This window comes from Panthera uncia, chromosome B4 (assembly GCF_023721935.1).
Source record: "Panthera uncia isolate 11264 chromosome B4, Puncia_PCG_1.0, whole genome shotgun sequence".
Lineage (NCBI taxonomy): Eukaryota > Metazoa > Chordata > Mammalia > Carnivora > Felidae > Panthera > Panthera uncia.
This window is the reverse complement of record NC_064809.1, coordinates 124,215,458-124,241,831: the sequence shown is the minus strand read 5'-3', so window position 1 is coordinate 124,241,831 and position 26,374 is coordinate 124,215,458. Positions and strand designations below refer to the sequence as shown.

Sequence of the window (26,374 nt, the reverse complement as noted above, 5' to 3'; positions counted from 1 at the left end):
AGAACAAATGAACAAATAAAAATATTAAACATTAAGTCACAGTTTCACTGGTATGAGTTTACTAAAGATTAGTAAGGTACTCATCTGTGGGGTCCTGAAATAATTTGGGTCTTGCATTATTCACTACAATATTTAATAGAGACTATATTCCAGGCATTATGCTAGGAATGGAGATTTTAAAAAAAGACGAATAACACATGTACCTTGCCTTTGATTAAGGTCTATTCTAGAACGAGAAATTGAAGTATTAAACAATTGCAATACATGGTGCTAAGAACTGTCTTAAAGAAATTCCCCCCAGTGTTTCAAAAGAGATGAGGAAAGAAACAGGAGAAGCCTGAGGAAGGCTTCACAGAGAAGGTAACCTCTGAGCTTGTCCTTGAAAGACAAGGATGAATTCACCAGACAGAAATGTAGGGAAATACTTCCTGGAATAAGGACAGTCATAGAAGCAAAAATATGCACAGCATGTTTGGGAATGCAGAATATACATTCCTATGTAGATAGAGCAGAGGGTGAATACAGGGGAGAAATGAAACTGGAGACAATTATAGGAATTTGGGGTACCAGCAGGTAAACAGTGAAGAGTCATAGGGGATTCTCTATCTCACACGTGTTTTACTTACCTGTCCTCATGATCACTAATCCTTTCTTCAGCTATGTCTAAACTAATGCTAAGCGTATCTTTTGGGTGCTTCAAATGGGTTATTTCATCTTTCAGTTCTAGAATTTCCTGTTGATTTTTTGTCAGTTTCATTTCTCAGTAGAAAGTTTTCATCTTTTCCTCTATTTTCTTAATACATTCATCAGTTATTTCCCAGTCTGTGGCTGATAACAATAACACCAATATATGGATCACCTATAGATCTGTTTATATTGCCTACCTTTGTTTTTTCAGTCGTTTGGTCTTGTCTCTTAGAATGCTTGGCTGCCTTCGGGTCAAGTGTCCATCAGTAATCACCTCTTGCTCAAAGAAGCAGCCTAAAGTCTTTACATTGGCAGACCTTTGAGGGCAGAGTAGCATTCCTCCAAAGGGCATGGTGGACATAGCAGATACCATGATTGACATATTTGGTGGGGCAGAATCTGGGGAGATTCTTATGGGGAGGGTAGGACAGCAAGGAGGGTTCCATAAAGGGGATGTGGAAGTATGTGGGTGACAACGGTGTGGACTCTCCAGCCTGGGCCCCCTCCATAGTAATTGCCTACCAGCCAGACTGGGAGTAGTACAGCATCAATCACTTTACCCTCCACCCTGCTCCAGCTGGGAAAGACATCCTGGCTGTGTAAACTAACCTTATGAGTCTAATTCCAAGAAGGCCAAGGAATTTGACAGGAAACAACACAAGCTAGTCGTCTTAGATCTCTGTCTGGGCTTGACGTGATTGGGTCTGAAATAGCTACAGAGAGCCTCCTTATTAAACGTTTTGAATCCACAACGATACACACACGTTTGCATGCACAAACAGGAAGGTTTAAAATGAGGCCACCAGGGGGGTAAGGCCATAGAGGCCTCTGCACAGGAACTGAGACCAAGGCTTCAATTTCAAATCAGATCCCCAGTGGAGGGTGTTTGACAGGCCTTGTCACTCAGATTCCAAAAATCCATCTCCACAGCCAAGAATCCTTCATCTCTGTCCCCACTCTCCATCTTGACTATTCTTGTGCGTTGCAGGCGGCTCAGAGGTGGCTGTTTTCAAGTACGGAGCGAGCCATCTCTGCCAAGAGCTTGTCTTGCCAATCACTTCCTTGGCCTGGGCCCTCGGCTTGTCCAAGTCTGACATCACCCTTAACCCCCACCACCACCCCCAGAATAAAGAGCCACCTCAGAGGCTGTGACTGCCAGACACAGTCCCAATCTGCCCCAGACATTTCTAGCTGACAAATCTCAGAGAGACAGGATCCCTCCCAGCCATATGCACAGCTCTCACTGATCAGGGTGGTCTGAATACTCCAAATCTACTCTGCTGGGGGCTTGATCATCTGATATGGGAGGGATGGATGGTGTCAGGTGCTGTTCCCCCACAGGCTGAGGGGTTCTAGCCCTCATGCACCCAGGAGTCTCAAGGGGCCTTGCGGGGATGTTTTCTCTTGCTGAGTCTGGGGTGAGTGCAGTCTTAACCCTGAGGGAAATTAGGAGGTATCACATCGTGGGTTCAGAGGTCAGGTCTTGCTGACTTCATATACCGGTTTTGCTGTTCCTAGCTCTATGGCCTTGGGCAAATTGTGTAACCATTTCTTCATCTTTTCATTCATTATGTAAAGTGCCAATAGTTACCTTGTAAGGCTCCATTATGATGAAAGGAGTTGATACATGTAAATCTCTTAGAACCGCACCTAGGATCTAAGGAGTCGTCAGTAAGTAATGTCAGGAGAGGCAAAAGGGGAGTCGGTAGTTAACAGGGACAGAGTTTCAATTTGGGGAGATGAAAACCCCTGAAGATGGATGGTGGTTATGGTCACACAAGGTGAATGTACTTAATGCCACTGAACTATAAATACACTTAAAAATAGCTAAGATGGTACATTTTATATATGTGTAGGTTACCATAATTTTTTTAAAAAGTAACAGCTATTATTATTCCTTGATGGGGCTACCTTCAGCTCCTCATGGAGACAGACCTAAGGTAAACATGGTATTTTTGCCCCCAGGAAGGAAGAACAGCATTCTCCTCCAGTATGGAGTTTAGGTTCCTCGTTGGGCTCCAGCACCTTCTCCCACTGAACAGAATTAAACTTTCAAGTCCTCCAGGGGTTCCACCAAGGAACTTGGTTACCTAAGAAGCCCTCTGAATTGCAGACAGTTAGACATGCATACACACAGACATATCAAAGAGATGGACACACAGAAACATGCCCAAGGAGGCAGACAGGAAGGGCTGTGAAGAGATGAGGTAATCTAAGAAAGGACTTTGGTCTCTGGAGATGGGTGCTCCAGGTAAGACCCTGAAGGAAACTGGATGAGGTGCAGGTGGGGAAACCAACCACATGGTCATTACGTTGTCCAGGCCTTGGTTCAGACTCTGCCTGCTTGGAGCAGCCACTCTCTGATCCTCTTCAAACTCTTCCAAGCCCTCCCATGCTCTCAGCCTTGGCCAATGGCTACCTCCAGCAGAGCCCCTCCCGCACCTCCCCACTTCTCTACCCTCCTAAGGGTCCATTCTCTGTGCTCAGCATCAAAGCCTCAATGTACTTCTCAGCTCTGGCTCAGCTGTTGTTCACCAATTATTTTGTGTATATGTCTTCCTTAAAGATGGGAGCTGTGGCTTTTCTTCTCTGCACTCCTCTGCTTTCACACTATACCTAAGTGTGCAGACTTCACTCATACTTTTTTTAACTGATGGCATATTGATGAATTTGTTTTCGAAAACACACAAGCACGTGCGCGCGTGGACACACACACACACACACACACACATCAGTAGTTCCCAAAGGAATACCAGTTTTGTGGGCTATCAAGAGGTATTATGAGAAAAGAGCATTCCATAGTCTAATATATTTGGGAAACAATGACCTAAGTTAAGTTAAACAGGTTTATTTATTATAGGGCATATCAGAGACTATAACATGCTAACAATTATTTTAGTAGTGTCTTGGGGCTGGCTCTTACCAGCTCAAGAGAGCCAGTTCTGTACATCTCTTCCCAATTTCACAATCAATGATGTAACATTGGTAACTTGAATCTGCCATGGTGGTACTATTTGCACCACAGAAATCAGCAAACACTACAAGTTTGGGGTTTTGTTTTTGTTTCAGAAAGCTGGCTTACCCGCACGTTACTAAATACCACTTCAGGAAGAGACTATTTCATGCAGGTTTTCCTAATGTATTTGACCATAACATTCCTTTGTCCTCCGGTGGGAAACATCTTGGGGGAAGTAATGTTCCACAGAACATTTTGTGGGGGAAGTTGTCTTATGCAAAAGTACTTTAACCAAATGCCAAGGGAGATGATTCAGAGGGACTTATATTAATTAAGCCTCTGCTGTGTGCTCAGCAAGATGTTGGTGCTTTTTGTACATTATCTCATTTAATTCTTACAACAACGCTGGGAAAGCTATAAATATGACCCATATTTTTAAAATGAGAAAACAAAAAATCAAAGAATTTTCCCAACTTCACACAGCCAGGAATTGGCAGCACAAAGCCCATCTCAATCAGGGATCACAATGTCTAATGGAGAAGTATTTGCAACAAGACTTAAGTAATTTTAGAAGGGTTTATTAAGTGATTAGTAGACAGGTCATGAGCTATACTTAGAATGTAGTCATCTAGAATTGCCAGAGACACTTCTAGAAAATAAGAGAAAAGTTACTCAAAGTCTCAGCTGGCCCACATCTTGTCTTCTTCCTACTTGTCATCTGCCATGGGCTGACACTGCAGAGTATCCCAGATTTCAGAATCTCCAAGGAATTTAAGGAAAAATTCCAGTACCTGAGCTCCACCCTCTCAAGGGAATTGTAACCTGCAGTCAGGATTGAGAACACTGAAATTAATATGGAAAGGCCCTTAGAGACCAGCCAGATTAACTCTCATCTTATATATGGGGGAACTGAAGCCCACAAAGGGGAAGTAGCCTGTCCAGAGTCACACAGCAGTCAGTTGCAGAACATTAGACCAGAGCCTGAGCTTCTTGGCCCCTGGGTGATTCCTTTTCACTAAGCACAAAGGTCTTCAGAACTCATTGCCTAAAAGAGATATGTCAACTGAAACCCAAACTTGCTTTTGATAACTGAGGGTTGGTTACTTTGCCACCAAGGAAAAGCTAACCTTATCAGCTAAAGTTGTTCCAAGGGCAGTGGGAAGCCACTGAAAGGTTTCAAGCTGGCAAACCACACCAGATGTCCTGAGGAAATACATCAGAACCCCAGATCAGAGCCTTATAAGCAAAGGAGCTCACACCTGGCCGCCTCAAACTGACCATGGTAAGACCAACCCACCTTTGCTGCAGTGACTTTTCTTCCCATCATTAATTAATTAATTCACTCAGTCCATCAGTACCTGCTCACCTGGGAGGCATTGTCCTCGACAATGGGAATACGGTGAGCAAACCATACCAGAGAAATCCCAAGGAGCCTATATCTAGTGGGGGAGACAAACAATAAAAATTAATCCTATAATATGAAATTGTAGTAAATTCTACAGGGAAAATAAAACAGTAATATTATGAAGGGTTTATGGGGAGGTAGGGGGAGGAGGAAGACACATCAAGTGAGCTGGTCAGGGTAGGCTTCTCTGAGGAGCTGATATCTGAGTTGAAACCAGAATGAAAAGAAGCCCCTGGCCATGGGGTAAGTAGAGAGTGCTCCCGGCAGAGGGAAGAGCAAAGACAGCCCTGACTGGAGGGTCAGGCTGAGGTCCTTCCTGCTCAGCTACTCTGAGTGAGGTTATCAGACTGGGGTTAAAAAGCCAGAAGGACCAGGAGATAGGACAGGAGCCCACATGACCACAGTCAAGTCACCAGGCCAGAGTCCATGATGGAAAGGGGAGGCAGGTTGCCAAACTGAAGAGCCAGTATTGAACACCCATCAGAGGATCCAGAAATTCTTGTCCCGTACCTTATTCTTCACCTGCCCCTGGCCCACAAACTAATTTCTAGAAGCATGAATTTCCAAGAAGGTGTTCAAACTTGGTCTTATTCAAGATATGCAAGTTTTAACATAATTAAATGAGAAGTCCATTTTGGTCAGTCAGGTTGATCGAAGATAAGAATGATGGGTAGTATCCAGGAGTATTGAACAGCCCCTCTTTGACTTGCAAAGAACTGAGATTCCCTTCAAGAGAGTTTCTAAGAGGGCATAAGCTATTATTGTGAGGATATTTGCACAGGAACTGAGAGGAGAACCAGAAAGCCCTGGGAAGTACAAAAACATTGAAGAATCTTGTTTCTTTATTAACACCACACAATGACTCTGCTCCCTTCTCTGCCTCCTACAACCATTAGTTTCTTACTCCTACTTTTTCCTCCCACATTACTTTGGCTGGTGCTTGGCTAACTCACCCTTTTTGTCCACTCTTTAGTTAGTGAACTTTCAGACCTATTTCCCACTACTCACTGATACTTTCTTTCTCTATTCCCAAAGCAAATTCCCAAAAGAAGTCTGATTGGCCTCAGATCATCTCTTCGTGCCAAGTGATTAGATGCCCTTGGTCCAGGTGTCCACTCCTGGCCCAATCAGCTGTCGCTAACCTCATGACTGGAGCCATGTGGGCTCTTAGAAAACTCCTGACTGCACAGCTATCCAGTGTGTGGTGACCTACTCATCCTAATTTTCTCAGGACTTTCCAGGCTTCAAAACTGAGTTATGTCTCAGGACCCTCCTCAGTTCTGAACAAACTGGGACAGTTAGTCACCCTATGGTTGTGGGTAGGATGGTTCCCTTTGGAGTTCCTGGAAGGGCAGATAGAGTAACAGACATCTTCAGCATGTCAGTGGTAGACAGGTTATGAGAAAATCAGTATTTCTTACCCACTGACGGTAGGAGTGAAAATTGTTATGACCTTTCTGGGGGAAAATCTAGAAATATTTATGAAAAGTAAAAAATAAGTATATTCGTTGACTTAGAAACATTTTGATGATTTCTCCAAAGTAATCAGACCAGAGTGCAAAGATTCATGAGCAAAGCCATTCACCAAAGTGTTATTTGTAAAAGTAAAATAATGGATGTACCCCAAGTAACTACAAATAGACAATTAAGTGAAATAAACCAGGATATGTCCAGTGAATACTTTGTGACCATTAAAAATAATGATGTGGCTTTCTAAATATTGATGTGGAATTTTTCTATGAGTTATTCTTAACAAAAAGGAGATTTATTATTCCATAAATAATCACATGTATGTAAAACAAGGTGGGGGGGAAGCACATTGAAAAATGTGGAAATATTCCAGTGGTGAGATTGCACATGATATTCATCTTTAAGCTGTTTCACTTTTTCTGAATGCCTTTCAATGTGTAATTATTATTTCCATATTTGGATTTTTTCCCATTTTTTAAAAAACATAAAACATCCTGGTCCAACAAAATCTGATGAAATGGTGTTTTCATTCAAAGATGTTTTTATTTTCCAATTTTGTTCTGGTCCATTAATTTTAGGACACACAGAGGTTTGATTCAGGTTCCAACTGATCCAGTTGGGTTTGGTTTTATTTAAAAACAAAAACAATGTTGATTCCATCTGAATTGCATTTATAGAAAATTAATATTGGGGTTTGGTTTAGGATTCAGCCTGTCGAGTAGTTGGTTGCTATTCTTGGTTTATAGTATATGTAGTTCAAGCCACTCCTCAGAATCCCCACAAGAACCTTGAATAATTGGAATGAAGGCAGAGAGAGGTTTGGAAGCCTGAATTATCCAGAAAATTGCTGTGTCTCTCAGCCTGGAAGGGCCTGCAAGCAACCATTTCCCAAGGGCACAGAACAAAGCCACAGCTGGGACATTTCCAGGAGGTCTGTTGGCCCTGACCACTATGTGGCCAGAGCCGTGCTGCCCCAGGACTTTGGTGTCACTGCAGCTCTTACCCTCTGCTTACTCCCATGAGGCAGGAACTGGCAAGAACAGGCAGGAACTGGCCCCACTGCCCAACAGTGCCTAGGGGCTTCCCTCTTCCAGGCCAGGCCCTTGCACGGTCACCCAGAGCAACTTGATCTGGGCTGTGCAGCCTGTGGTGACATTCCTGCAGCATGAAGCCATCCTTCAGCCAGAGCTGCTCAGACCAGGACATGGCTTCCTTGAGGACAGTGTCAGTGGTGACCAGAGCTCCTCACCAACAAAACCTCCGTCCTGCTCCTTTTTAATGCTTTTTTAAAGGTGGGCACCCTGGCTCTGTGGAGGACTCTTAGAATAAGCAGAGGGAGACAAACGTGGTGAAGACAAACTACTTCCATGAAGTGGGCTGGGGCAGCACACTCACCCAGCCACCAGACAAGCATCCCCAAAGGGCTCTGGTAGGACCCCGCTCCTTTGTGCTTTCCTAGAAACCATCAAAGCCTCACCTGGGATGGTTTTAGAGCTGTACTCCCTGCAGCCACTAGGTAGGTGACTTGGGCAAAGGATCTTCAGCTGTACCTCAGTTTCCGTAGTTGTGAACGAGCAGAGAAGCATACATCTCTCCCGGTTGGCATGAATGTTATATGAAATCATCTTCCTGGAATTACCTGCTCCACAGCCTGCCACCCGTCGAGACCAAAGAGCAGGGTGAATGGTCCACCTGGGGTGCAGGCTAAAAGGGGCTGCAGTGCCTGTAGATAACTCACAAGCCATTATAAATCTGGCTAAAATCTGGTCTGCCTTGTATCCCCACACATCAACATTTCTAAACAACGCCAATGAGAAATACTCTGCATGTTGACTGCTTCAGTCACCCCCAACCCGGGCACACCATTGCCTGCCACAGGGGGCGCACTCCATGAATGGCACACATGTATTATTAGATGTTAGGAGCAACTGTACATAATTGGCTCTCATTCATATGCAAGAATAATCCTTTTTTCAGATATGAGTACTGAGCCAGAATATGATAGATGGAAGAGATCCTGAGAAGATCATCTAATAGTCCTAAATGTTAGTTTCTCTGCGTTGCGGAGCACTGGCCACATACAGAGTGTTTTCAAAGGCATAACCCCTCCTAATGCTCACATGGCCCTTTGAGGTAGGTGCAATTGTGCCCATTTTACAGGTGAGACCAGCCCAGGGGCATTTATGGAAATTAGACACAGTGCCTCCAAGCCCCTTCCCCACCAGCCCTCTGTGGGGCCCAGGGCTTAAAGCACTGTCCCCAGAGATGATCAGTAGGGAGAGAACAGAACAACCATAGCACTCGGAGCTAACTGGTAAGAGAAAGGGAAAGCACTCCTGTTTCCTACAGGGTCTTCCCATTCATCTCATTTGGGCATCACAGAAACCTCAGGGGCAGGTCCGGTCTCCCCAGTTCACAAGAAAGTATACCACATCTCTGGAAGATAAAGTTTACTTCCCTGGGGTCGCACAGACAAATAAAAGTCAGAGCCCAAAAGTGAACCCTGGTCAATGTGAAACTAATGCCTTCCCCCTCCCTCTTATCACCCCCCTGCCCCGGGGTGGGGGGGGGGCTGAGCAAAGGAAGGGCCTGACAGCATGGCTGACCGGAAAAGAGGTGAGGATTCTGAGCTTCTGAGCAAGGAGTATCTGGGAAAAGGGATGCTAAGTCCCATGCTTCTCAGAATCAGTGGTTCCGAGATGAGGGCTAGGGGCAAAAGGGATGACTCAGGTTTTCTCCATGTGGCCTGGGTTTTTCCTGCCTTACACTACCACAGGTCCCAGATCAGTTGCATGCAAGTGCCCATAGCTCCCAGGGAGGCGGATGTTCATGTCTGCATCCACTCACAGATTCTTTTTTCTCTGATGTTTATTTATTTTGAGAGAGAGAGACAGACAGAGCATGCAAGTGGGAGGAGGAGCAGAGACAGAGGGAGAGAATCCCAAACAGCCTCCATGCCATCTGTGCTGAGCCAACAGAGGACTTCAACTCACAAACTGTGAGATCATGACCTGACACTCACAAATTCTAAACTTGTATCATTTGAGAGAGTCTGAGACTGAGAATCTTCATTCATTTGTCCATTAGTTCATTACCCGTCATGGGTTTTTATCAACAATATTATTATTGTTACTATTATTATTATTAAAGTAATATATGCTCATGTTAAAAGTTCAAAAGATACCTGGGGTGCCTGGGTGCCTCAGTCAGTTATGTGTCCAACTTCGGCTCAGGTTATTATCTCACAGTTTGTGGGTTCGAGCCCCACATTCGCTCTGTGCTGACAGCTCAGAGCCTGGAGCCTGCTTTGGATTCTGTGTCTTCCTCTCTCTTTGTCCCTCCCCCACTCACACTCTGTCTCTCTCTCTCTCTCTCTCTCTCTCTCTCTCAAAAAAGAGATGAATAAATATAAAAAAATTTTTTTAATTCAAAAGATACTGAAGGGAGGACAGCAAAAAGCAAGTCACAGAAGGAGATCGTCTTAAAGGGAGAGTGAGCATTCCAATATGGGTGGATGGCAGAGGAAGCAGCAGGAGGAAGATGGTCTCTTGGAGAAGTGAGGCAGGGAGGTTGGGAGAAGGGTGCAGACCTCCAGGGAATGACAGGGTCCAGGGAAGAAGGTCAAGGGTCAGTAGAGCTATGAAGTGAGTGATTTTGGAGAGGAGAGGAGAAGAGGGAGCAGGTTTGGGACCAGATGCAGGACTCTCCTGGAGAAGGGGCAAAAGCAAACAGTGGGGGTGTGATAAGAATGACTGGTCAGAGGCCAGAGAAAGCCTCAGCACCAAGGGCTCTAAGTCCATGAAATAAATGAACATCAATTTGCTGCAAATTAACTCCTTCTCAGTCTCCCTGCTCAGATCCTTCAGTCTTCCGTTCAGTCTCTTTTTTATCTCTTGGTCTCCCTCTTCTGCCAGAAGAACTTCCTTTAACATTTCTTTTCATACAGACCTGCTTATTAATGAATTACCTCGGCTTTTGTTGATGCGTAAAAGTCTTAGTTTTGCTTTAATTTTTTAAATATATATTTGTTAGGCACTGAATCCTAATTTGACCATTTTCTGTTTCAGCACTTTAAAGACATTGTTCCATTCTTCTGGCCCACATGGTTTCTGCTCCCATTTAGCTCTTCATCCCTCTGTACTGAAGGTGTCTTTTTGCTCTGCTTCTTAAATGTCCTCTTCTTCACTGGTTTTTCTGCACTTTGATTAGAATTTCCTCAGTATGGTTGTCTTTATGGGTTTTTTCTTTTTTTTAAGTTTATTTCTTTATTTTGAGGGGGGAGGGGCAGGAAGAGAGGGAGAGAGAGAATCTCAAGCAGGCTCCACACTCAGCACAGAACCTGACATGCAGGGCTCAGTCCCACAAACCGTGAGATCATGACCTGAGCTGAAACCAAGAGTCAGACGCTAAACCGACTAGCCACCCAGGTGTCACTGTTTTATTTTGTTTGCTTTTTTTTTTCCTTCTATTTGAAGTTCATTGAGTTTCTTGTGTTTAAAATTAACATCAAATTTGGAAAATTTGTCTACTTATTTCCAAAATTTTTCCTGTACTCATCTCTTCTTCTGGGATTCCAATTGCACATATGTTAGACTGCATGATACCATTCCGTGGCTTGCTGGGGCAGTTTTCTTTTTCTCTCGGTGCTTTAAACAGGATAACTCTGTTGCTACATCTTCAAGTTCACTAATATTTTCTTCTGCAGTTACAATCTTCTCTTAATCCTTTTTAATTTTTTTTTCATTTCAGATATTTTATTTTTTACTCTAGAAGTTCCAAGTACATCCTTTTTACATCTTCCCCTTATGTCTTCATCACATTCATGGTTCTTTTTAATATCCTTGGACATATATAGAAGACTTATAGCAGCTTTTTAGTAGTCCTTCTCTACTAATTCATACATCTCTATCATTTCTTTATCTGATTATATTGATTGGTTTTTATCCTGGGCACAGTTCATGTTTTCCTGCTTCTTTACTTATCTGGTAATTTTTTTACTGGATAATTGATATTGCAAATTTTTTTTATTGGGTGCTTGGATTTTGTTGTATGTATTTCAAGAGCAATGGATTTTGTGCTGGTGAGCAGTTAAATAACTTAGGGTCAGTTTTGTCTTTTAGGGGGTTTAAGTTTGCTATGACATATCCAGGTCAACCTTTATTTGGGGACTAATTTAGTTCTCATTATTAAGGTGTTACACTTTTGAGGACTCTATTCATGCCTCTGAATTACAAGGTTTCTCTGTTCTGGCTGCCAGGAACACAAAATATTCCCATCCTTGTGTGAGCTCTAAGAATTGTTTGGCCTACTGCTTTCCTGTGTCTTTTCCCCTAGTATCTGGTAGCTTCCTCTCATGTGTGCTCAAGTCAGTATTCAGTTAAAGACTCAAGGAGATTCCTTTGAAGATCTGGGGATTTTCTGTCTCTCTCTCTCTCTCTCTCTCTCTCTCTCTCTCTCTCTCCCTCCGTCCCTCCCTGTGTGTGTGTGTGTGTGTGTGTGTGTACAGTGTCCTCTTCTTCAAGTATTCTGTCCATAAATTCTAGCCTCAGCATCCCCTAACTTCACTCTCTGTCTCCTTAATTCAGTGAGACTGTCAGGTTCTGTTCCAGTCCCCCAAACCCTGTGCTGCAGCCCAGGAACTGGCTCCAAGCAGTAAACTGGGACAATCATATGGCTCACCCTCTTTGCTTCTTTCTTCTCAGGGATCATGGTTCTGTGCTGCCTATTGTCCAGTGTCCGAAAACCATCGTTTTATATGTTTTGCCCAATTTTCCACTTGTTCGTGGAGTTGCTAGAGCAATTCCCATATTGATTTAAATCTTTCATGGGTGGAATCACAAGTCTCCACTGAGACTTATTAAGCAGGAGTGTGACCAAATCAAATGTGTGTTTTGAAAAAAAAAAATCAGTCTTACTGCTCTGTGGAGAGTGAATTGGAAGAAATAGTGGATTGTAGATGGCCAATTCTGAGTCTGTTGAGGCAAGAGATTCTGTTGACTTATACTCAGGGAAGCAGCAATTGAGATGGGACAATATGTGCATATTTAAAATGTTTTTAATTGATAGGACTCAGTGATTAGTTAAATGCAAGGGGCTGATGAGGGAGAAGCAATTATCAAGAATGACTCCCATTTCTGGAAAAAGCAACTCAGTAAATTATAGTGTCATGTACTCTGATAGAACAATGAAAATTTTGGGGTGAAAGACCAGGAGTTCTGTTTGAAAAAGTTATGTTGTCTGTGAGACATTCAAGCAGTTGATGCTGGTAGACTCTGGAGTTCAAAAGAGGGATCTAGGAGCTGCTGGAGGATGGCAGAGACGTTTTTCACTTAGTGCCTGGAAACGTTAGCCATATGAGTGTTTATCTAATCCATTTAAACTGTGAGGTTTTAGGGGGCAGGCTTGGTTTATTTTCTACTTTGTATCCCCCAAAGTTCCTGGTACATTGGTTGCACGTGGCAGAAGCTTAGTTGGTGTTTGTGAAGGGGACAATGACAGTCAGGGACTCCTTCTTTCATGCTTTGAGCTTCCCATTGCCTCCTTGTTGTCTAAAAGGTTGCCTGAAGTTTCATTGTCCCTGTTTGTTTTGCTGGTTGCAGGCAGATTTTTCAAATTAGCATGTTAGTCATCAGTAGAGGGTCGTGACTCTCTTGTTCATAATAAGGATGGTGTCATGTCAACTTGGGTCTCATGTCCTATCTTGGAACTGAAGTTGGGACCAGTTATGCAGAAGGCCACATTCTTTCCAGGGTGGCTGCTGTCCAAGGTTTGGGCTGCTTGGGGGAAATCTTCTGGAGCCCCAAGGGACACTTATGCTTTGGGTTTCACAGATTTCACATAAGCCTAAGACTGTCAGTCTCTTTGGTCAATCTGAGTTAACCCTGAAAGTTGCCCAATGGAGGAGAGAGCTAACCTCATTTTAAAATATCTGAAAGCTTTGGAATTCAGCCTTGGAATTGCAGAAAACTTCAACTATTAAAAACAGTTTTATTTGGGGATGAGAGATTCTGAATTCTGGGCCTGCGATTTGTTGTATGATATTGAGAAAATAACTTCCTGTCTCTAAACTCCAGTTTCCTCATCTAAGAGGAAAAACTGAAAAGATTGGACTTGATGACATCTAACTGGCCCTCCATTTCTGACATTCAGAAGAATTCTGTGTGCTGGGCAGTATGAACCATAGGCCTTGCTTCAAGATGCTTAAACTCCTAAAATTGAATTGAGAGGCGGACTGTCCCTCAGATATCTGAATAAGATATCCTATCTCCTACAAATATGCTTATATAGAAATCTGGAGAGGACTTGTACATTAAAAACAAAAATCTCATCTTAAACTTCACAACCAAAATAGCTCTTAGAATCTTAGAACTTTATCCTGAAATGAATCATATATGTGTGTGTGTGTGTGTGTGTGTATGTATATATATGTGTATATATATGCATATGTATATGCATATATATGTATATGCATATGTATACGCATCTATATGCATATATGCATGTATATGCACATATACATATATATGATTCATATATCATTCATATATGTGTGTGTATATATGTATATGTATGTGTGTATATACACACACACACACACATATATATATATACATGCATAATCTATACTCATATTTTGAAGATGAAGAAATATGACTTGTCCAAGGTCACACAGTGAGTCTGTGATTGAACCTAACCCAGCATCCCTTCCCCTCCCCTAAATCCCACAAAGCTGTTTCTCCACCACCCCCTCCCTTTTGGCACCACCTCCTGTCTCTTCAAGCTCTGCTGTCTCTGCAGTGGAACATTCCTGCACATGGGGGATTAAAAGAGCAGGGGTGGAATGCTAAATCTCCCTGCCCATTGGCAATAGCTTCTCTCCTGAACTGAGCCCAGCGGGCCTTGGCTCAGGGAAAGCCACCAGCCCATGTGCAGCCCTGGGTTGTCAGAACCAACTTCAGTCCACATGCCAGAGGCTGTCCATGCACTGCCCTCTGTCAGGTAAAGCCCCCAAAACAAGTGTTCTGTGGTGGGGGCACTGCTGAGTTTGGGTGTTGTCCTGGAGCCTTTCTGGGCCAACTCTGTCAGGGTGCCCCGCCAAGCTCAGTGGAGCCATTGGAGACCCCGGGCCAAGCTTTGTGTGAAGGCAGGCCAAGTTTCAGAGTGTCCAGCGCTGAGGCTCAATGTCTGGTTCAGCGGAGAAAGTAAGAGGTCCAGATACTTGTCTCCAGTTGACCTCTTATTGGCTTTCTGACCTTGGACCTCAATGACCTGTTGGGGCCTCATGACCATGTGTGGATAAAATGGATACAATGTCACCTTGCAATCTTAGAGCACATTATCCATATTGCTCCATCTTATGTCACAGTATTTACGTAAGTGTAATGTCCTATATCTTCCTCATGTGCACAGAAGATAAATAATGTTTACACTTCATAGTTAGCTCTCAGTTACCCATTAAAGAGTAGTATTGAGGATATGCTCTAAATTTTTAACAATAACATTGAGTATTTCCAAACCCATTTACTAAGTGCCTAAAATGATCCAGGAACCTTGCCTAGCTAACCTTAGCTTAGCTTCCACTAGGATAACAAAATTAATAATGCACCATCACTGCCCTTGAAGGGCTTCCTAATAATGAAGAAAATCAAAGAATATTATTATTTTTTAATTTCTTTTAATGTTTATTTATTTTTAAGAGACAGAGACAGATCGTGAGCAGTGGATGGGCAGAGAAAGAGGGAGACACAGAATCTGAATCAGGCTCCAGGCTCTGAGCTGTCAGTACAGAACCTGACACGGGGCTCGAACTCATGAACTGCTAGATCATGACCTGAGCCAAAGCTGGATGCGTAACCAACTGAGCCCCCTAGGCACTCCAAAGAATATTATTATTTACAGACCACTGGCATCTAAGGAGGATAGTTCCCACAGACAGAAGAACTGTGCCAGGTACTTAGGTCTGGAATATGTGGAACAAATCCAAATTATTCTATGGAAGGGTGGGAGATTTTAGGGAAAGGATGAACAGATGGGGAAAAGAGTAGCTATTACCTGGCAGAATAGTGTCCTGTGTGAAAGTAAAGGAGAAACTTTGGTTAACATTTCAGCCAAAGAAACAGGAAAGAAACCATATTAAGTGGAAATTCATGATGTGATGTGATGTGATGTGATGTGATGTGATGTGATGTCACACTCTCTTTAGACTTTCCCTTGAAATCCTCAGTTAAATCTACCATAGGATTTTTTTTTTCTGAGAGATGTGAAGAGGTACAACTTGAGGCCAAGACAAGGTATATCAATTATCCATTGCTACAATAATAGTGTGTAACAAACCACCCCCCCAAACCTCAATGTACAATAGCAATTGCTTATTGCTTAGCAATCTGTCATCAGCTAGGCTTTTGAGGCCCTTTTGATCTTGATCGTTCTTGCTCACATGTCTGGGTCAACTAGGTGTGGGCTGATTTAGAGTAGCCTTGATTGAGTGACCAGAGCATCTTGGCTCTGCCCCACATATCTCTCTTGCTCCAGCAGGCTAGTTTAGGCATGTTCTCATGTTGATGACAGAGTTATAAGAGCTCAAGAAGAAATATACAAGTGCTTGTTCAAGTCTCTACTTGTTTCAAGGTTCTTAACATCCCATTGGCCAAAGTAAGTCAGATGACCACACTCAGAATAAAGGAGTGGAAAATATACTTTGCCTATTAATGGATAGTGACTGACAACATTCCAGGTGGTGCCTGTTCCACTGGCCTGAGGATTACTTGGAGCAGAATCCCCACCTGACCCTCTGTGGACATGTAGCATGAGCAAGAAATAAGCCTTGTTTTTTTAAACATATGAGATGTTGAGGTTTTGTTACTGCAATAAACCTACCAAATCTAGCCTATCATTACTGATATAATCATCTAGTATTGATTGCTTATAATGTGGTACTACATTAACAAGTTTAGGTGCATTTGGTATTTATTCATTCAACAAATATTGAATTTCTCTTTCCTGTCTAATATTGAACTCAATTCATCTTCATAACAACCCAGCAAGATAGATATTATTTTATTAATGTTATAGATGAAGAAACTGAAGCTCAAAATTGCTTAAATAATTTGTCCAAGTTCATACATACAGCCTGTAAATGGCAGAGCAGGATTTAAATAGAGGTGTGTTGGATTATAATGATCAAGCTCTTAGCTACTCTATTCTACTATTTTTCTGTTAATGCCCCTTTCTGGGGACTGTCCACTTTAAAAAACAAGAACTTGCTATGAGGAAGTGGATTTGAATATATTGGACCACTTAGGTCAGGGCACTTAAAGCAGGGAAGAGTCATTTCTGTGGTTAGTCTTTTTCTCCTCACATATGTTTGATCCACACCCTAGCCCCACTTAATGTGCATTGACTTTTAACACCATCTGGAGTGGTAGCACACCTGGTGTCCTCACCAGAGAGTTATGTTTCCCCAGACAGGGAGCTTTTCTTTCCCCGGCGTCAAATCTTACAGCCAAGTTGCAAGGAAACACATTGTTAAACATTGCCTTGGCAGAAAGAAGCCTGCTGAGCCACAGGCCAGGCTCTAACTAGACCTCACCCGGGGGAAGGTTGAATCAGTGCAGGGAGACAGGAGACACAAGCCTTGAGCCAAACCATGAGGGGAAGGGAAAGTGGAGAAGAGAGAGTTGAGCAGCCCTGAGAACAGAGAGGGTGTAGGAAGATTAAGTTGAGAATAAGGAAGATAAAAAGAGCAGTTTTCACCCAGACAGGAATTCATTTTTCATCCAAGAAGCATTTATTGAGCATCTACTCTGTATCAGCCATCATGCTGGGTGCTGGAAAATATCAAAAGTCTAAGTCATGGCCCTTATTTAGAGAAGATCACAGATTAGTAGGAGAGATGGATGTATAAACAAGTTACAAGATGTTTACTGTACTCCCTTCTCTGAAACCCACTGAATACAACACAAAGAATGGAAATAGTAAAGAAAATTCCATCTTCAATTAGGAAATCACTGTGGGGCTGAGATGATTATCTGCTTGCCAGAGTTCATTCTTGTCTTTCCATAATAGAGAAGAGCGGGTGGGGAACGGCTGCCTAGGCAGAGACCACATTTCCCATCCTTTCCATTGCGTTTCATTGAGCCATGTGACCAGTTCTCATAGTTAGAATATGAATAGAAGTGATCTGTGTCTCCCTTCTGGGCCAAGGTGGTTAAGATCCCTTCTCTTCTCTTTTCTCCTCTCCCTCAATCTCTCTCTCCACCTCCCTCTCTCTCCCCTTCCTCTTGCTGGATAGAGGGTCCTATAAGACCCCACTGAATAGAAGGAGCCCATGCCCCTGAATCACCATGTGGCAGGCTGCCCACTGACCAGGAATGTCTGCAGTGGACTCTGACACAAATAAGAAATGAATTGGGATATCTGGGAGGCTCAGTCTGTTGAGCATCCAACTCTTGATTTCAGCTTGGTTCATAATCCCAAGGTCATGGGATCAAGCCCTGCATCAGGCTCCATGCTGAGCATGGAACCTGCTTGAGATTCTCTCTCTCCCTCTGCCCCCCTCAAAATAAAAAAAATTAAAAATTTTTAAAAAAGAAATGAACTTATGTTAAACCATTAAAAATGGGGGGTAAGGTTGTTGTTACAGAATGTTATTCTAAATAAAACAAGCTAAAACCCATATCTACCACATTCAGTGAAGCTTGGACTTCACTAAAGGAAGACAATAAAAGGAGTCACATACGTTGCCAGATTTCCTTGAAAGTAAGAAAGAGAATCATTTGCTGGAGAGCAAAAGAACAGAGGTGAGGGTGGTCCAGGGAAGAGTGAGGTCCCATATAGTGACTCAGGTCCACAGGTGGGAGGGAAGAGGAAGGGGAGAGAGAGGGAGGTGGAGAGAGAGATTGAGGGAGAGAAGAAAAGAGAAGAGAAGGGATCTTAAACACCTTGGCCCAGAAGGGAGACATAGAGCACTTCTATTCATAGGGCCAAAAGAGGCTCTATGTAGGTAACTAGTATTATTCTTTCATCCCTGACTCTCATTCCTTAGATGTCTTAGAGGTGAAGTAGAAGAGAGAGAGAGAAGCAACAATTAACCTTGCAGCCAATCACCAGAAGAGATACATAAACATAAAATGACCAGAGGATCAGTGAACTTTGGTTCTTCCTCATGACCCACACTGACCTTATCCATGGAGGGATGGTTGAAACCCCAGGATAGATGCATTCCCAGGACAGAGCATACTTGGGTAACAGATTCTAAGATAAGAAACTCAAAGGTAATCTGCTGGCAGCCCCAGCTCACTCCCCCATCACACCACATTATATCCCTGAGAAAATAACAGACCACACTAAAACATTTCCAAAGAAAAACTACAAATAAGCAGATAGGACCCAATGGAAAGAAAATTGTTAAATAAGGGAAAAAACTAGTATCAGTAGGATGTGGAATTTATTGAGAGAAGAGCCAATAATATAGAAGGTAGGGATAAAAGAAAATGGAAGAAAGGAGGAAATAATAAAGACAATAAAATAAAATAGAAGGTGATACCTACAAAATACAAAGGATATTCAAATATGCATACCAGGCATTCTTGAAGCAAAGAACAGAACAATGGGCTACAAACATATTCAAAGAAAACTTCTGAACTAAAGAAATGCCTCAATCTATAGAATAATTAAGGCTATTAATATGTCAATGGAATTTTGATGGAAAAAAATAGTAAAATTAGGAAATATTCCAAAGGAAAAGTCAGGCTGGCCTGTGACTTTATCCTTTAGCCCCAAAAGACGGGGTAGCAATGGGTACAAAATTCTGAAGGTAATGAGTTATGTTCTCAAATTTGGTAGCCAGTCTGGTTGTCTTTCATGTATAAAAGTAGCTGAAAGACATTCACCAACACATAGACTCAGAAAATGGCACAAAGCACTCAACTTTATGGGGAAGGTCAGGAAGTAGGGGACTTGATAATGAAACCTAGTCCCTCCTCAAATTATATCAAAATCACCAAGTTAGGAATGAAGAAGATGAAATGCGTGAGATGGTGGTGAATATTATATTCGTTTAAATATGGAACTAAGGCTGAACAGCTGTGGAGATTATGGTGACAGCACAGAATGTAAATGTTCCAAACCACAGGAGTACACAAGGAAAAGTTAAGCCAACAACAATGGCAGAGAAAGGATGCGGGGATGTATACATGCCCCAATTTCTATATCTTTTCGTGGTGGAGAGTATGTTGATTGGATATGGAACAAGACTGATAAATCCAGATGTTTATGTATACTGGTTAAAGTTATAAGGGTGATGACTTCAAGGATTAAAAACAGACTATAAACTTCCCGAGCCATTAGAAGAATAGAGGGGATAAAAACCTCACAACTAAAAACAGGAGTGGAGAACAGGGGGAGGAGGAGAAAAGAGAGAGGAAGAAGGAAGGGAGGAAAGAAGAAAAAGGAAGAGATTACATAGCAAAAAAATAAAAAACAAAGTAAACGTATTAAAATAAATAAGATGACAGATTTTAGGTCAAATATATCTGGTAAACCATTAATGTAAATAGTGTTTTTCCACAAAAATAAAGATGTCCAATAAGGGAAAGGTGCAAGTTGCAAAGCAATAACTATATATGACCCATTTTGGATCAAATAACTAACTATACATCCCCACATCCTCATATATGCTTACTTCTAGAAATTTCTGGAAGCCTTCCAAAGAAATTGCTAATAGGGATTAGCTTTGGGGGAAGGTACTGGAAGGATGTGGGGGGGTGGGGAGGGGGTCTTCACTTTATACAGAAAACATGTGTGAGTTCTGTGTTTTAAAATGTAACTTAGGGGCGCCTGGGTGGCTCAGTTGGTTAAGCGTCCGACTTCAGCTCAGGTCACGATCTCACGGTCCGGGAGTTCGAGCCACGGTCCATGAGTTCGAGCCCCGCGTTGGGCTCTGGGCTGATGGCTCATGGCCATCATGGCAGAATGTACAGAGGGCTTTGGGAGGTGACAGGAGGGAGGAACCAGTTACGCCTGGAGTGTTGGAAAAGGCTTCAGAAAGTGGATGACCTGTGAGCTGGGCCTTAAAGAATGGCCATCATTTTTTGAGTACAGATCAAGCAGACAAGGCAGAGGTTGCCGAGTCAGAGAAGTGCACATATTTTTCACAAATGAGGAATTTTCCTGGGGTGGTGGGAGCTCACTGCGTGTGGGTCAGAGCTAGGGTCTGCTCTTCCAGGAGCCTGAATGCATGCTAACTGACAAGCCGTGTAGAAGTCTCAAAAGAGAGCAACAGAAAGAAGGGGCAGCTACCCAGGGAGGTGGAGGCCAGCCATCCTCTGAGCTCTGGCGGGAGGGCAGGCATGTGGAGGTGGATTCTCAGGGCCTCGCTGTGCCCTTGGCTGCACCGCCCTGCCACCCTCAGGAGCAGGCGAGCTGTGCAGCAGTTTCTGAAGGGGAGGACCCACTAACTTGTGTATTTGGTCAAACTCTTGGTTGCAGGTCTGCTTCATTCTTTTCTCTCAGCAACAGCTTTTTCTTATTTTTGTCTATTTTTCATTATCATTTTAATTTTTTCATTTTCATTTTATTTTATTTTTGCTTCTCTGTACCAAGGGCAAAAAATGGCCACTCTTACCCACTAGTTTTGCTGGTTTTGTTCCAACTTCTCAAGAGGGACTATCTGATGGACCAGTAGGAGTCAAGGATCCAATGTGGTTCAGTTGGCTATAGCCAGGGGCCTAAAGCCCAGGGAATAGAAATATGGCCCCAGGAACCGGCTCTTTATGCATGAAACTGAGGAATGGTTTTTGGAGTGAGGGCCTAAATCTGTTTTCTAACTCTGTCCCTATTGATGGGCATGTTCACAGGTGGCTACATCCCTTCCTATTTGGACTGGCTCTCTGACCCTGGCTGCACTTACGTTTAGATACCCCTTTACTCTCTCAGACTCACGCCTGGCTCACAGCATTCTGGAGGCAGCTTAAGCCAAGCGTTCTTCCCCCATAATTACCTCCTACTCTCTTTGTCCTAGGGTTTCAAGTGTTCCTGCAAAGTCTCCCTGTTCCTGGCTCTGCCATCATTGGTATCACTGAGATATCCTAAGATTATGAGAGGGTGGATATAGACATATTCACGCTTTTCCAAAATGCAAAAATCTATTTCTCTTGTGTTACACATGACCTTACCTATACCTTACCAGACATGTGAACACCTGGCTTCCTTTTAAAGTCTCCCAGAAAAGAACAGCCCATGGCCACCCATTTTGGGATGCATCCACTTCTAACCAGTAATTCAAGAGGGTCACTAGCTGCCTCTAGTGCTGCCTTCACAGTGGCCTCCTCCTGACCAGTCTGACAAGCACAATGCTGTCCTGGAAAGAGTTTTCTTCCTGATTTTGAATCAAGCCATGTTGATGTTCCACAGAGTCCAGAATATGGGTTAAGGAGCTGGAGCCCCCAGCAAGGCACCCCTTGTCAGACTCATTGAGACTGCAGGAAGTTGGGGGGAAATTCTGGAGGAGACAGAAGAGGGCACAGCCATGGGCTGAGAAGCCAAATGTTAAGGAGGGGCTCATTCCACTGGTGCATCAACTACAACCTCCCTCTCCATCACCATTTTGTCTTTCCCTGCAGTCTGAGCACACATCTTCCCCATTTGGTGGGGCTCAGATTTAGTACCACGTCGTCTTTGCTGGAAGTCCAGCCTTCTGTCTCTGTACAGTTGCACATGTGGGTGTCTCTGTCTCCTTTGGAGGGAGCAGCCACATGAGCCCTCCCACATGGGCAGAGGAAATGGAGGTACATAGCCTCTGTCCTGAAATCACAGCCTTCCCAGGTGCCCTTCGCTGATAATCTATGACTTCTAACTCCCTGCCTTCCTGGGAGTGCCTGATCTTCCTCTGCTTGCCAGAGCTCCCACCTGGTGGAGGAATGCATGGAAGGTAGAGAATCCCCTCCTCCAAATCCCTGCTTGACATGCTGGGGATAGTGCAGAGAGTGAATCTAGGACACTGAGAGCTGGAAGGGGCTCCCAAGTGCAGGACCATAGTGAGACTGCTGCTCCCTTTGTGAGTGGCCAGAATCCAAATAAGGTCATAGCAGCTGGCGTGAGCCCATCTGAGCCCCAGGAATCCAGGAAGTCCAGACCAGTGAGAATGGGGTCAGACAGGAGGTTGGTGTGGGGGAAAGCCAGACAGTCCACTCCCTCATCAACCTGCTTGGTGACCTTGGGCAAGTGACAGTCTCCAAGTTTGAGTTTTCTCCCCTATAAAAAAGAACTAAGAAGACTTAGAACTCAATAAAAGGTAGTTGCTGTAATGTTTGTTCTTTAGGAAACAGGGAATGCAGGTAGACATGGATCCCAATTCCTATCTGTGCCTTGCCAGGGAGATGCCCTGAAACAGGTTCAGAACCGGGTGGCCCCCAGGCCTTTAGGGCGGGAGAAGACACCAGAGCAAGGGTCACTGGGCAGGATGAATGGCTTCCTGTATATTGGCTGTATGTTTGCTCCAGTCCTCATGATGCCCTGTGACATGGGGATCATTGTTCCTATTTTACAGATTCATCAACTGAGACTCAGACCAGCTGACATGCAGTCACTCAGCTATTAGGTAGCAGAGCTGGGCATTGAATCAGGTCTGTCTAGCTCTAATGCCCAGAGGCCATTAACTTTCTGCCACCCACTGGCACTCAACACCCAAAAAGGGTGCCTTCCCTACTTCCCTAGACTCGACGTCTCAGCTGCCTGAACTTAGCAGAGACCCTCCCTTCCCTAACCCATGTCTCTATCTTTTATCTCCACCACCCACCCATCCCCATCCCCAGCCCTACCAAACGCTAGAGGAGGAAAGAAAATCCTTTTTTAGTGCCTATTATTTGCTGGGTTTTTCTACCACTAACCCTAAAGGAGATATTATTATTCCCACTTTACAGTTAAGGAAAATGAGGCCTAGGGCCTTAGGTCAGTTGCCCAAGGCCTCAGCATTAACACAGGAAGAGCAAAGACTCAAAGCTGGCTTTGCTCACTCCCAGGCCATTATCTGAGTCTGCCTCTCCTGGGACACCAGCCCAGGTACTTCGCCTGCTGAGGACTGCCTCAGGATACACACAGGACTGAAAATACAGAAGCAAAGCCCAGCATGGAAACAAAGGGAGGCTTCCGCTCAGTGAGTAAATTGGGAAGCAAGCATGGTTAGACAGTCCCCAGGTGGGGAATTGAGAAGGAATGGGGGCAACGGGGGACAGGCATCTGCCTGAGGACCAGGTATAAAAAGTCTTTCTGAAAAACTGGGTATAGAGATTTGGGGATAAAACATGGGCTACCATCCAAGCCTCGGGATTTAGGAGTTGTTTTCCAAATTCCTATCAGAAATCCCATAATTAAACAGGATTGAAAACAGGTCATTACATTCAAAGCAGCAGACAGTGGGGATCAAGAGTTTTCAGGCTGCCCAGAGCCAACTAACAAAGGGGAAAATATTTCTCTTTCCCCAGATGCTAACCAAGTAGCATTTCCCCAGGGCAAGACTTCCTGCCACTGAAAATAAAAATGTGTATGTACGTATGTACCAATTCTGAATCAGGACATAGCAGAAATAAAAAATCTATCTAGTCATCAGAGCCAGAAGCACAGGAAAAGACACTAGGCTAAGGACTTAGGGGTAGGGGGGGATTATGTTCTCATGTGCCACAGACCATGGAGTCATTTATTGGCCCCATTGATCCTCAGTTTCTTCATCTGTAAAATGGGCAACATGGAAGTGGTATTGACGGCTCCACTGGATGTTCTGCTGGATACAGGTGTACAAATATAAGCAAGTATTTACTCAGCATCAGTGAGTAAATATTTATTGAATGCTATATGGACTCTGACAGTCACTGCAGTAAGGAGGTGAACAAGACAGACACATTCTTTGTTGTGGGGGTGCCTGAAGTCTCATGGAGGGGTTAGATAAGAAACAAGCAAAAGCAGTTTGTTACAGAACTATGATTGTACTATGAAGGTAAGTCACAGGACAAGCTGACCAGGGAAGGAGTCCTCGAAAAGGTGGCATTTGGCTGAGATGATAACAGTGAAAATCATAATAGCTGTTACTTATATAGTACTTAGGGTGGGCCAGCACTGTTCAGAGACCTGGAAGATTAGTTGGGATTAACACCAAGAAGGAACATGGAGAAAGAGTTCCAGACATATGGAATGGCGTGGACAGAAGCCCTCAGAGGAGAGGAAAATGGCGGGTTAGAGGGGCTGAAAGGCTGGAGGAGAGAGATCCAGATTAGGGTCAGAGAGGGAGGTGGGGCCATGCTGGGTCTTATAAAACTTGGAAGGCAGAGGAGAGATGAGATTAGAGAATAGTTAGGAAGCTACTGCAATGGGCTCTGCAAGAGATAACAAGGGCTCAGACTGATGGTAGCAGTGGAAAGGGAGAGAAATAGGATGGATACAAGATGTACTCCAGGGGAAGACTTAATTTAGGGTCTTCATGCTTAATCCGTGCCAAGGATAACACCCAGCCTTCTGGCCTTGGTACCCAATGGGATGCTAGCGCCAGTTCCCTGAGTTGGGAAAAGTGAGAGGAGGCCTGGGATGGTAGTGAGAATCCCATTCTGTAACAGCATGGTCTGAGAATCAGAACTCCTTTGCTCTGGTTCTGGCTCTGCGAGATTTAGCTGGGTGGCCTGGGGTTAGTCATTTCACAATATTGAAGTCACATGTAGCAATTGGTCTAGATTACCTGCCACTGTCTTTTCCAGTTCTAATGCCTCATGGTTTTTCAGCAGGCATTTCAAATGGGTAGCTTGGGGGCTGGGTTCAGGCCACAGGAGTGTTTTATTGGGCCCACAGATAGTTTAATCACTGGTAAATTCCCATCACAATCCAGATTTCTGGCTTTTCTTGAAAAAGAAAGAAGATCCCCTTCACTGAGTCTGAATCCCCATGTGGTGACAGTGAGCCAGAGTTGAATGGCAGCTACCACTTTGGAGTGCCTGGGCTCTGCCTCTCACCCAGTGCCCAAAGGTCCCGTCCCACTCACTCAAATGCATAGGCTGCTTCAGGACTCAGAGTTCAAGGATCATAATTCAGTGCATTAAAGTGCAGGGAAGTTCTTTGTAAAGTGCCTTGTGCTATAAGAGTCTTAATGGCAATATTTAAAGATGATATGCTTCTTCTTTTTGAAAAAAGCTTGATGATGATGGAAGGCAGCAGAATTCATAAACACTTTCAATAGAAAGTAACAGAATATTCACCTCCAAGTAGTTGAGAGTAAAAGGAAGTTCACTTGTTCCTGTATCTCAGAGGCTCAGAGGGTAATGGCATCAGGCACAGCTGGATCTAGGGCCTGAAACCATGTCACGAGGGTGCTGTCACTTTCCCTTCTCTCTACTCTGCTTGTCCCTCCATCAGTCTTTATGTGGCAGACCAAAGAGTCCTCTGCCAGGCCCAATTGAGTTCAAATGAAAGGGAGACACCCTTATGGGGCACCTGGGTGGTTTAGTCAGTTGAGCATCTGACTTCAGCTCAGGTCACGATCTCTCAGTTAGTGAGTTCGAGCCTGGCATCAGGCTTGCTGCTGTCAGCGTAGAGCCCACTTCAGGTCCTCTGTCCCCCCTCTCTGCCCCTCCCCTTCTCATGCTCTCTCTCGAAAATAAATAAAACATTTTTTTAAAAGGGAGATACCCTTTTGATACCCTATTTCAAAATTTTACAGAAGGACTCTGATTGTCCCTTCTTGGGTCGTGTGCCCACCACTGGATCAATTATTGTGCCCAGGGATATACAACACTCTGATTGACCACTATTATCAGGAAATCTTCCATCATGCTTGATGCTCCATTAGGATCATATGGGGTAGGAAAGGGCTTGTTCTC

General features: G+C 43.8%; 1 protein-coding gene across 1 annotated transcript in view; it reads left to right on the top strand.

Moving 5' to 3' along the window:
- The window catches only part of SYN3 (synapsin III), a 419,352-nt gene that overhangs the window by 249,961 nt on the left and 143,017 nt on the right, over positions 1–26,374 (top strand). The window lies entirely within an intron of this gene.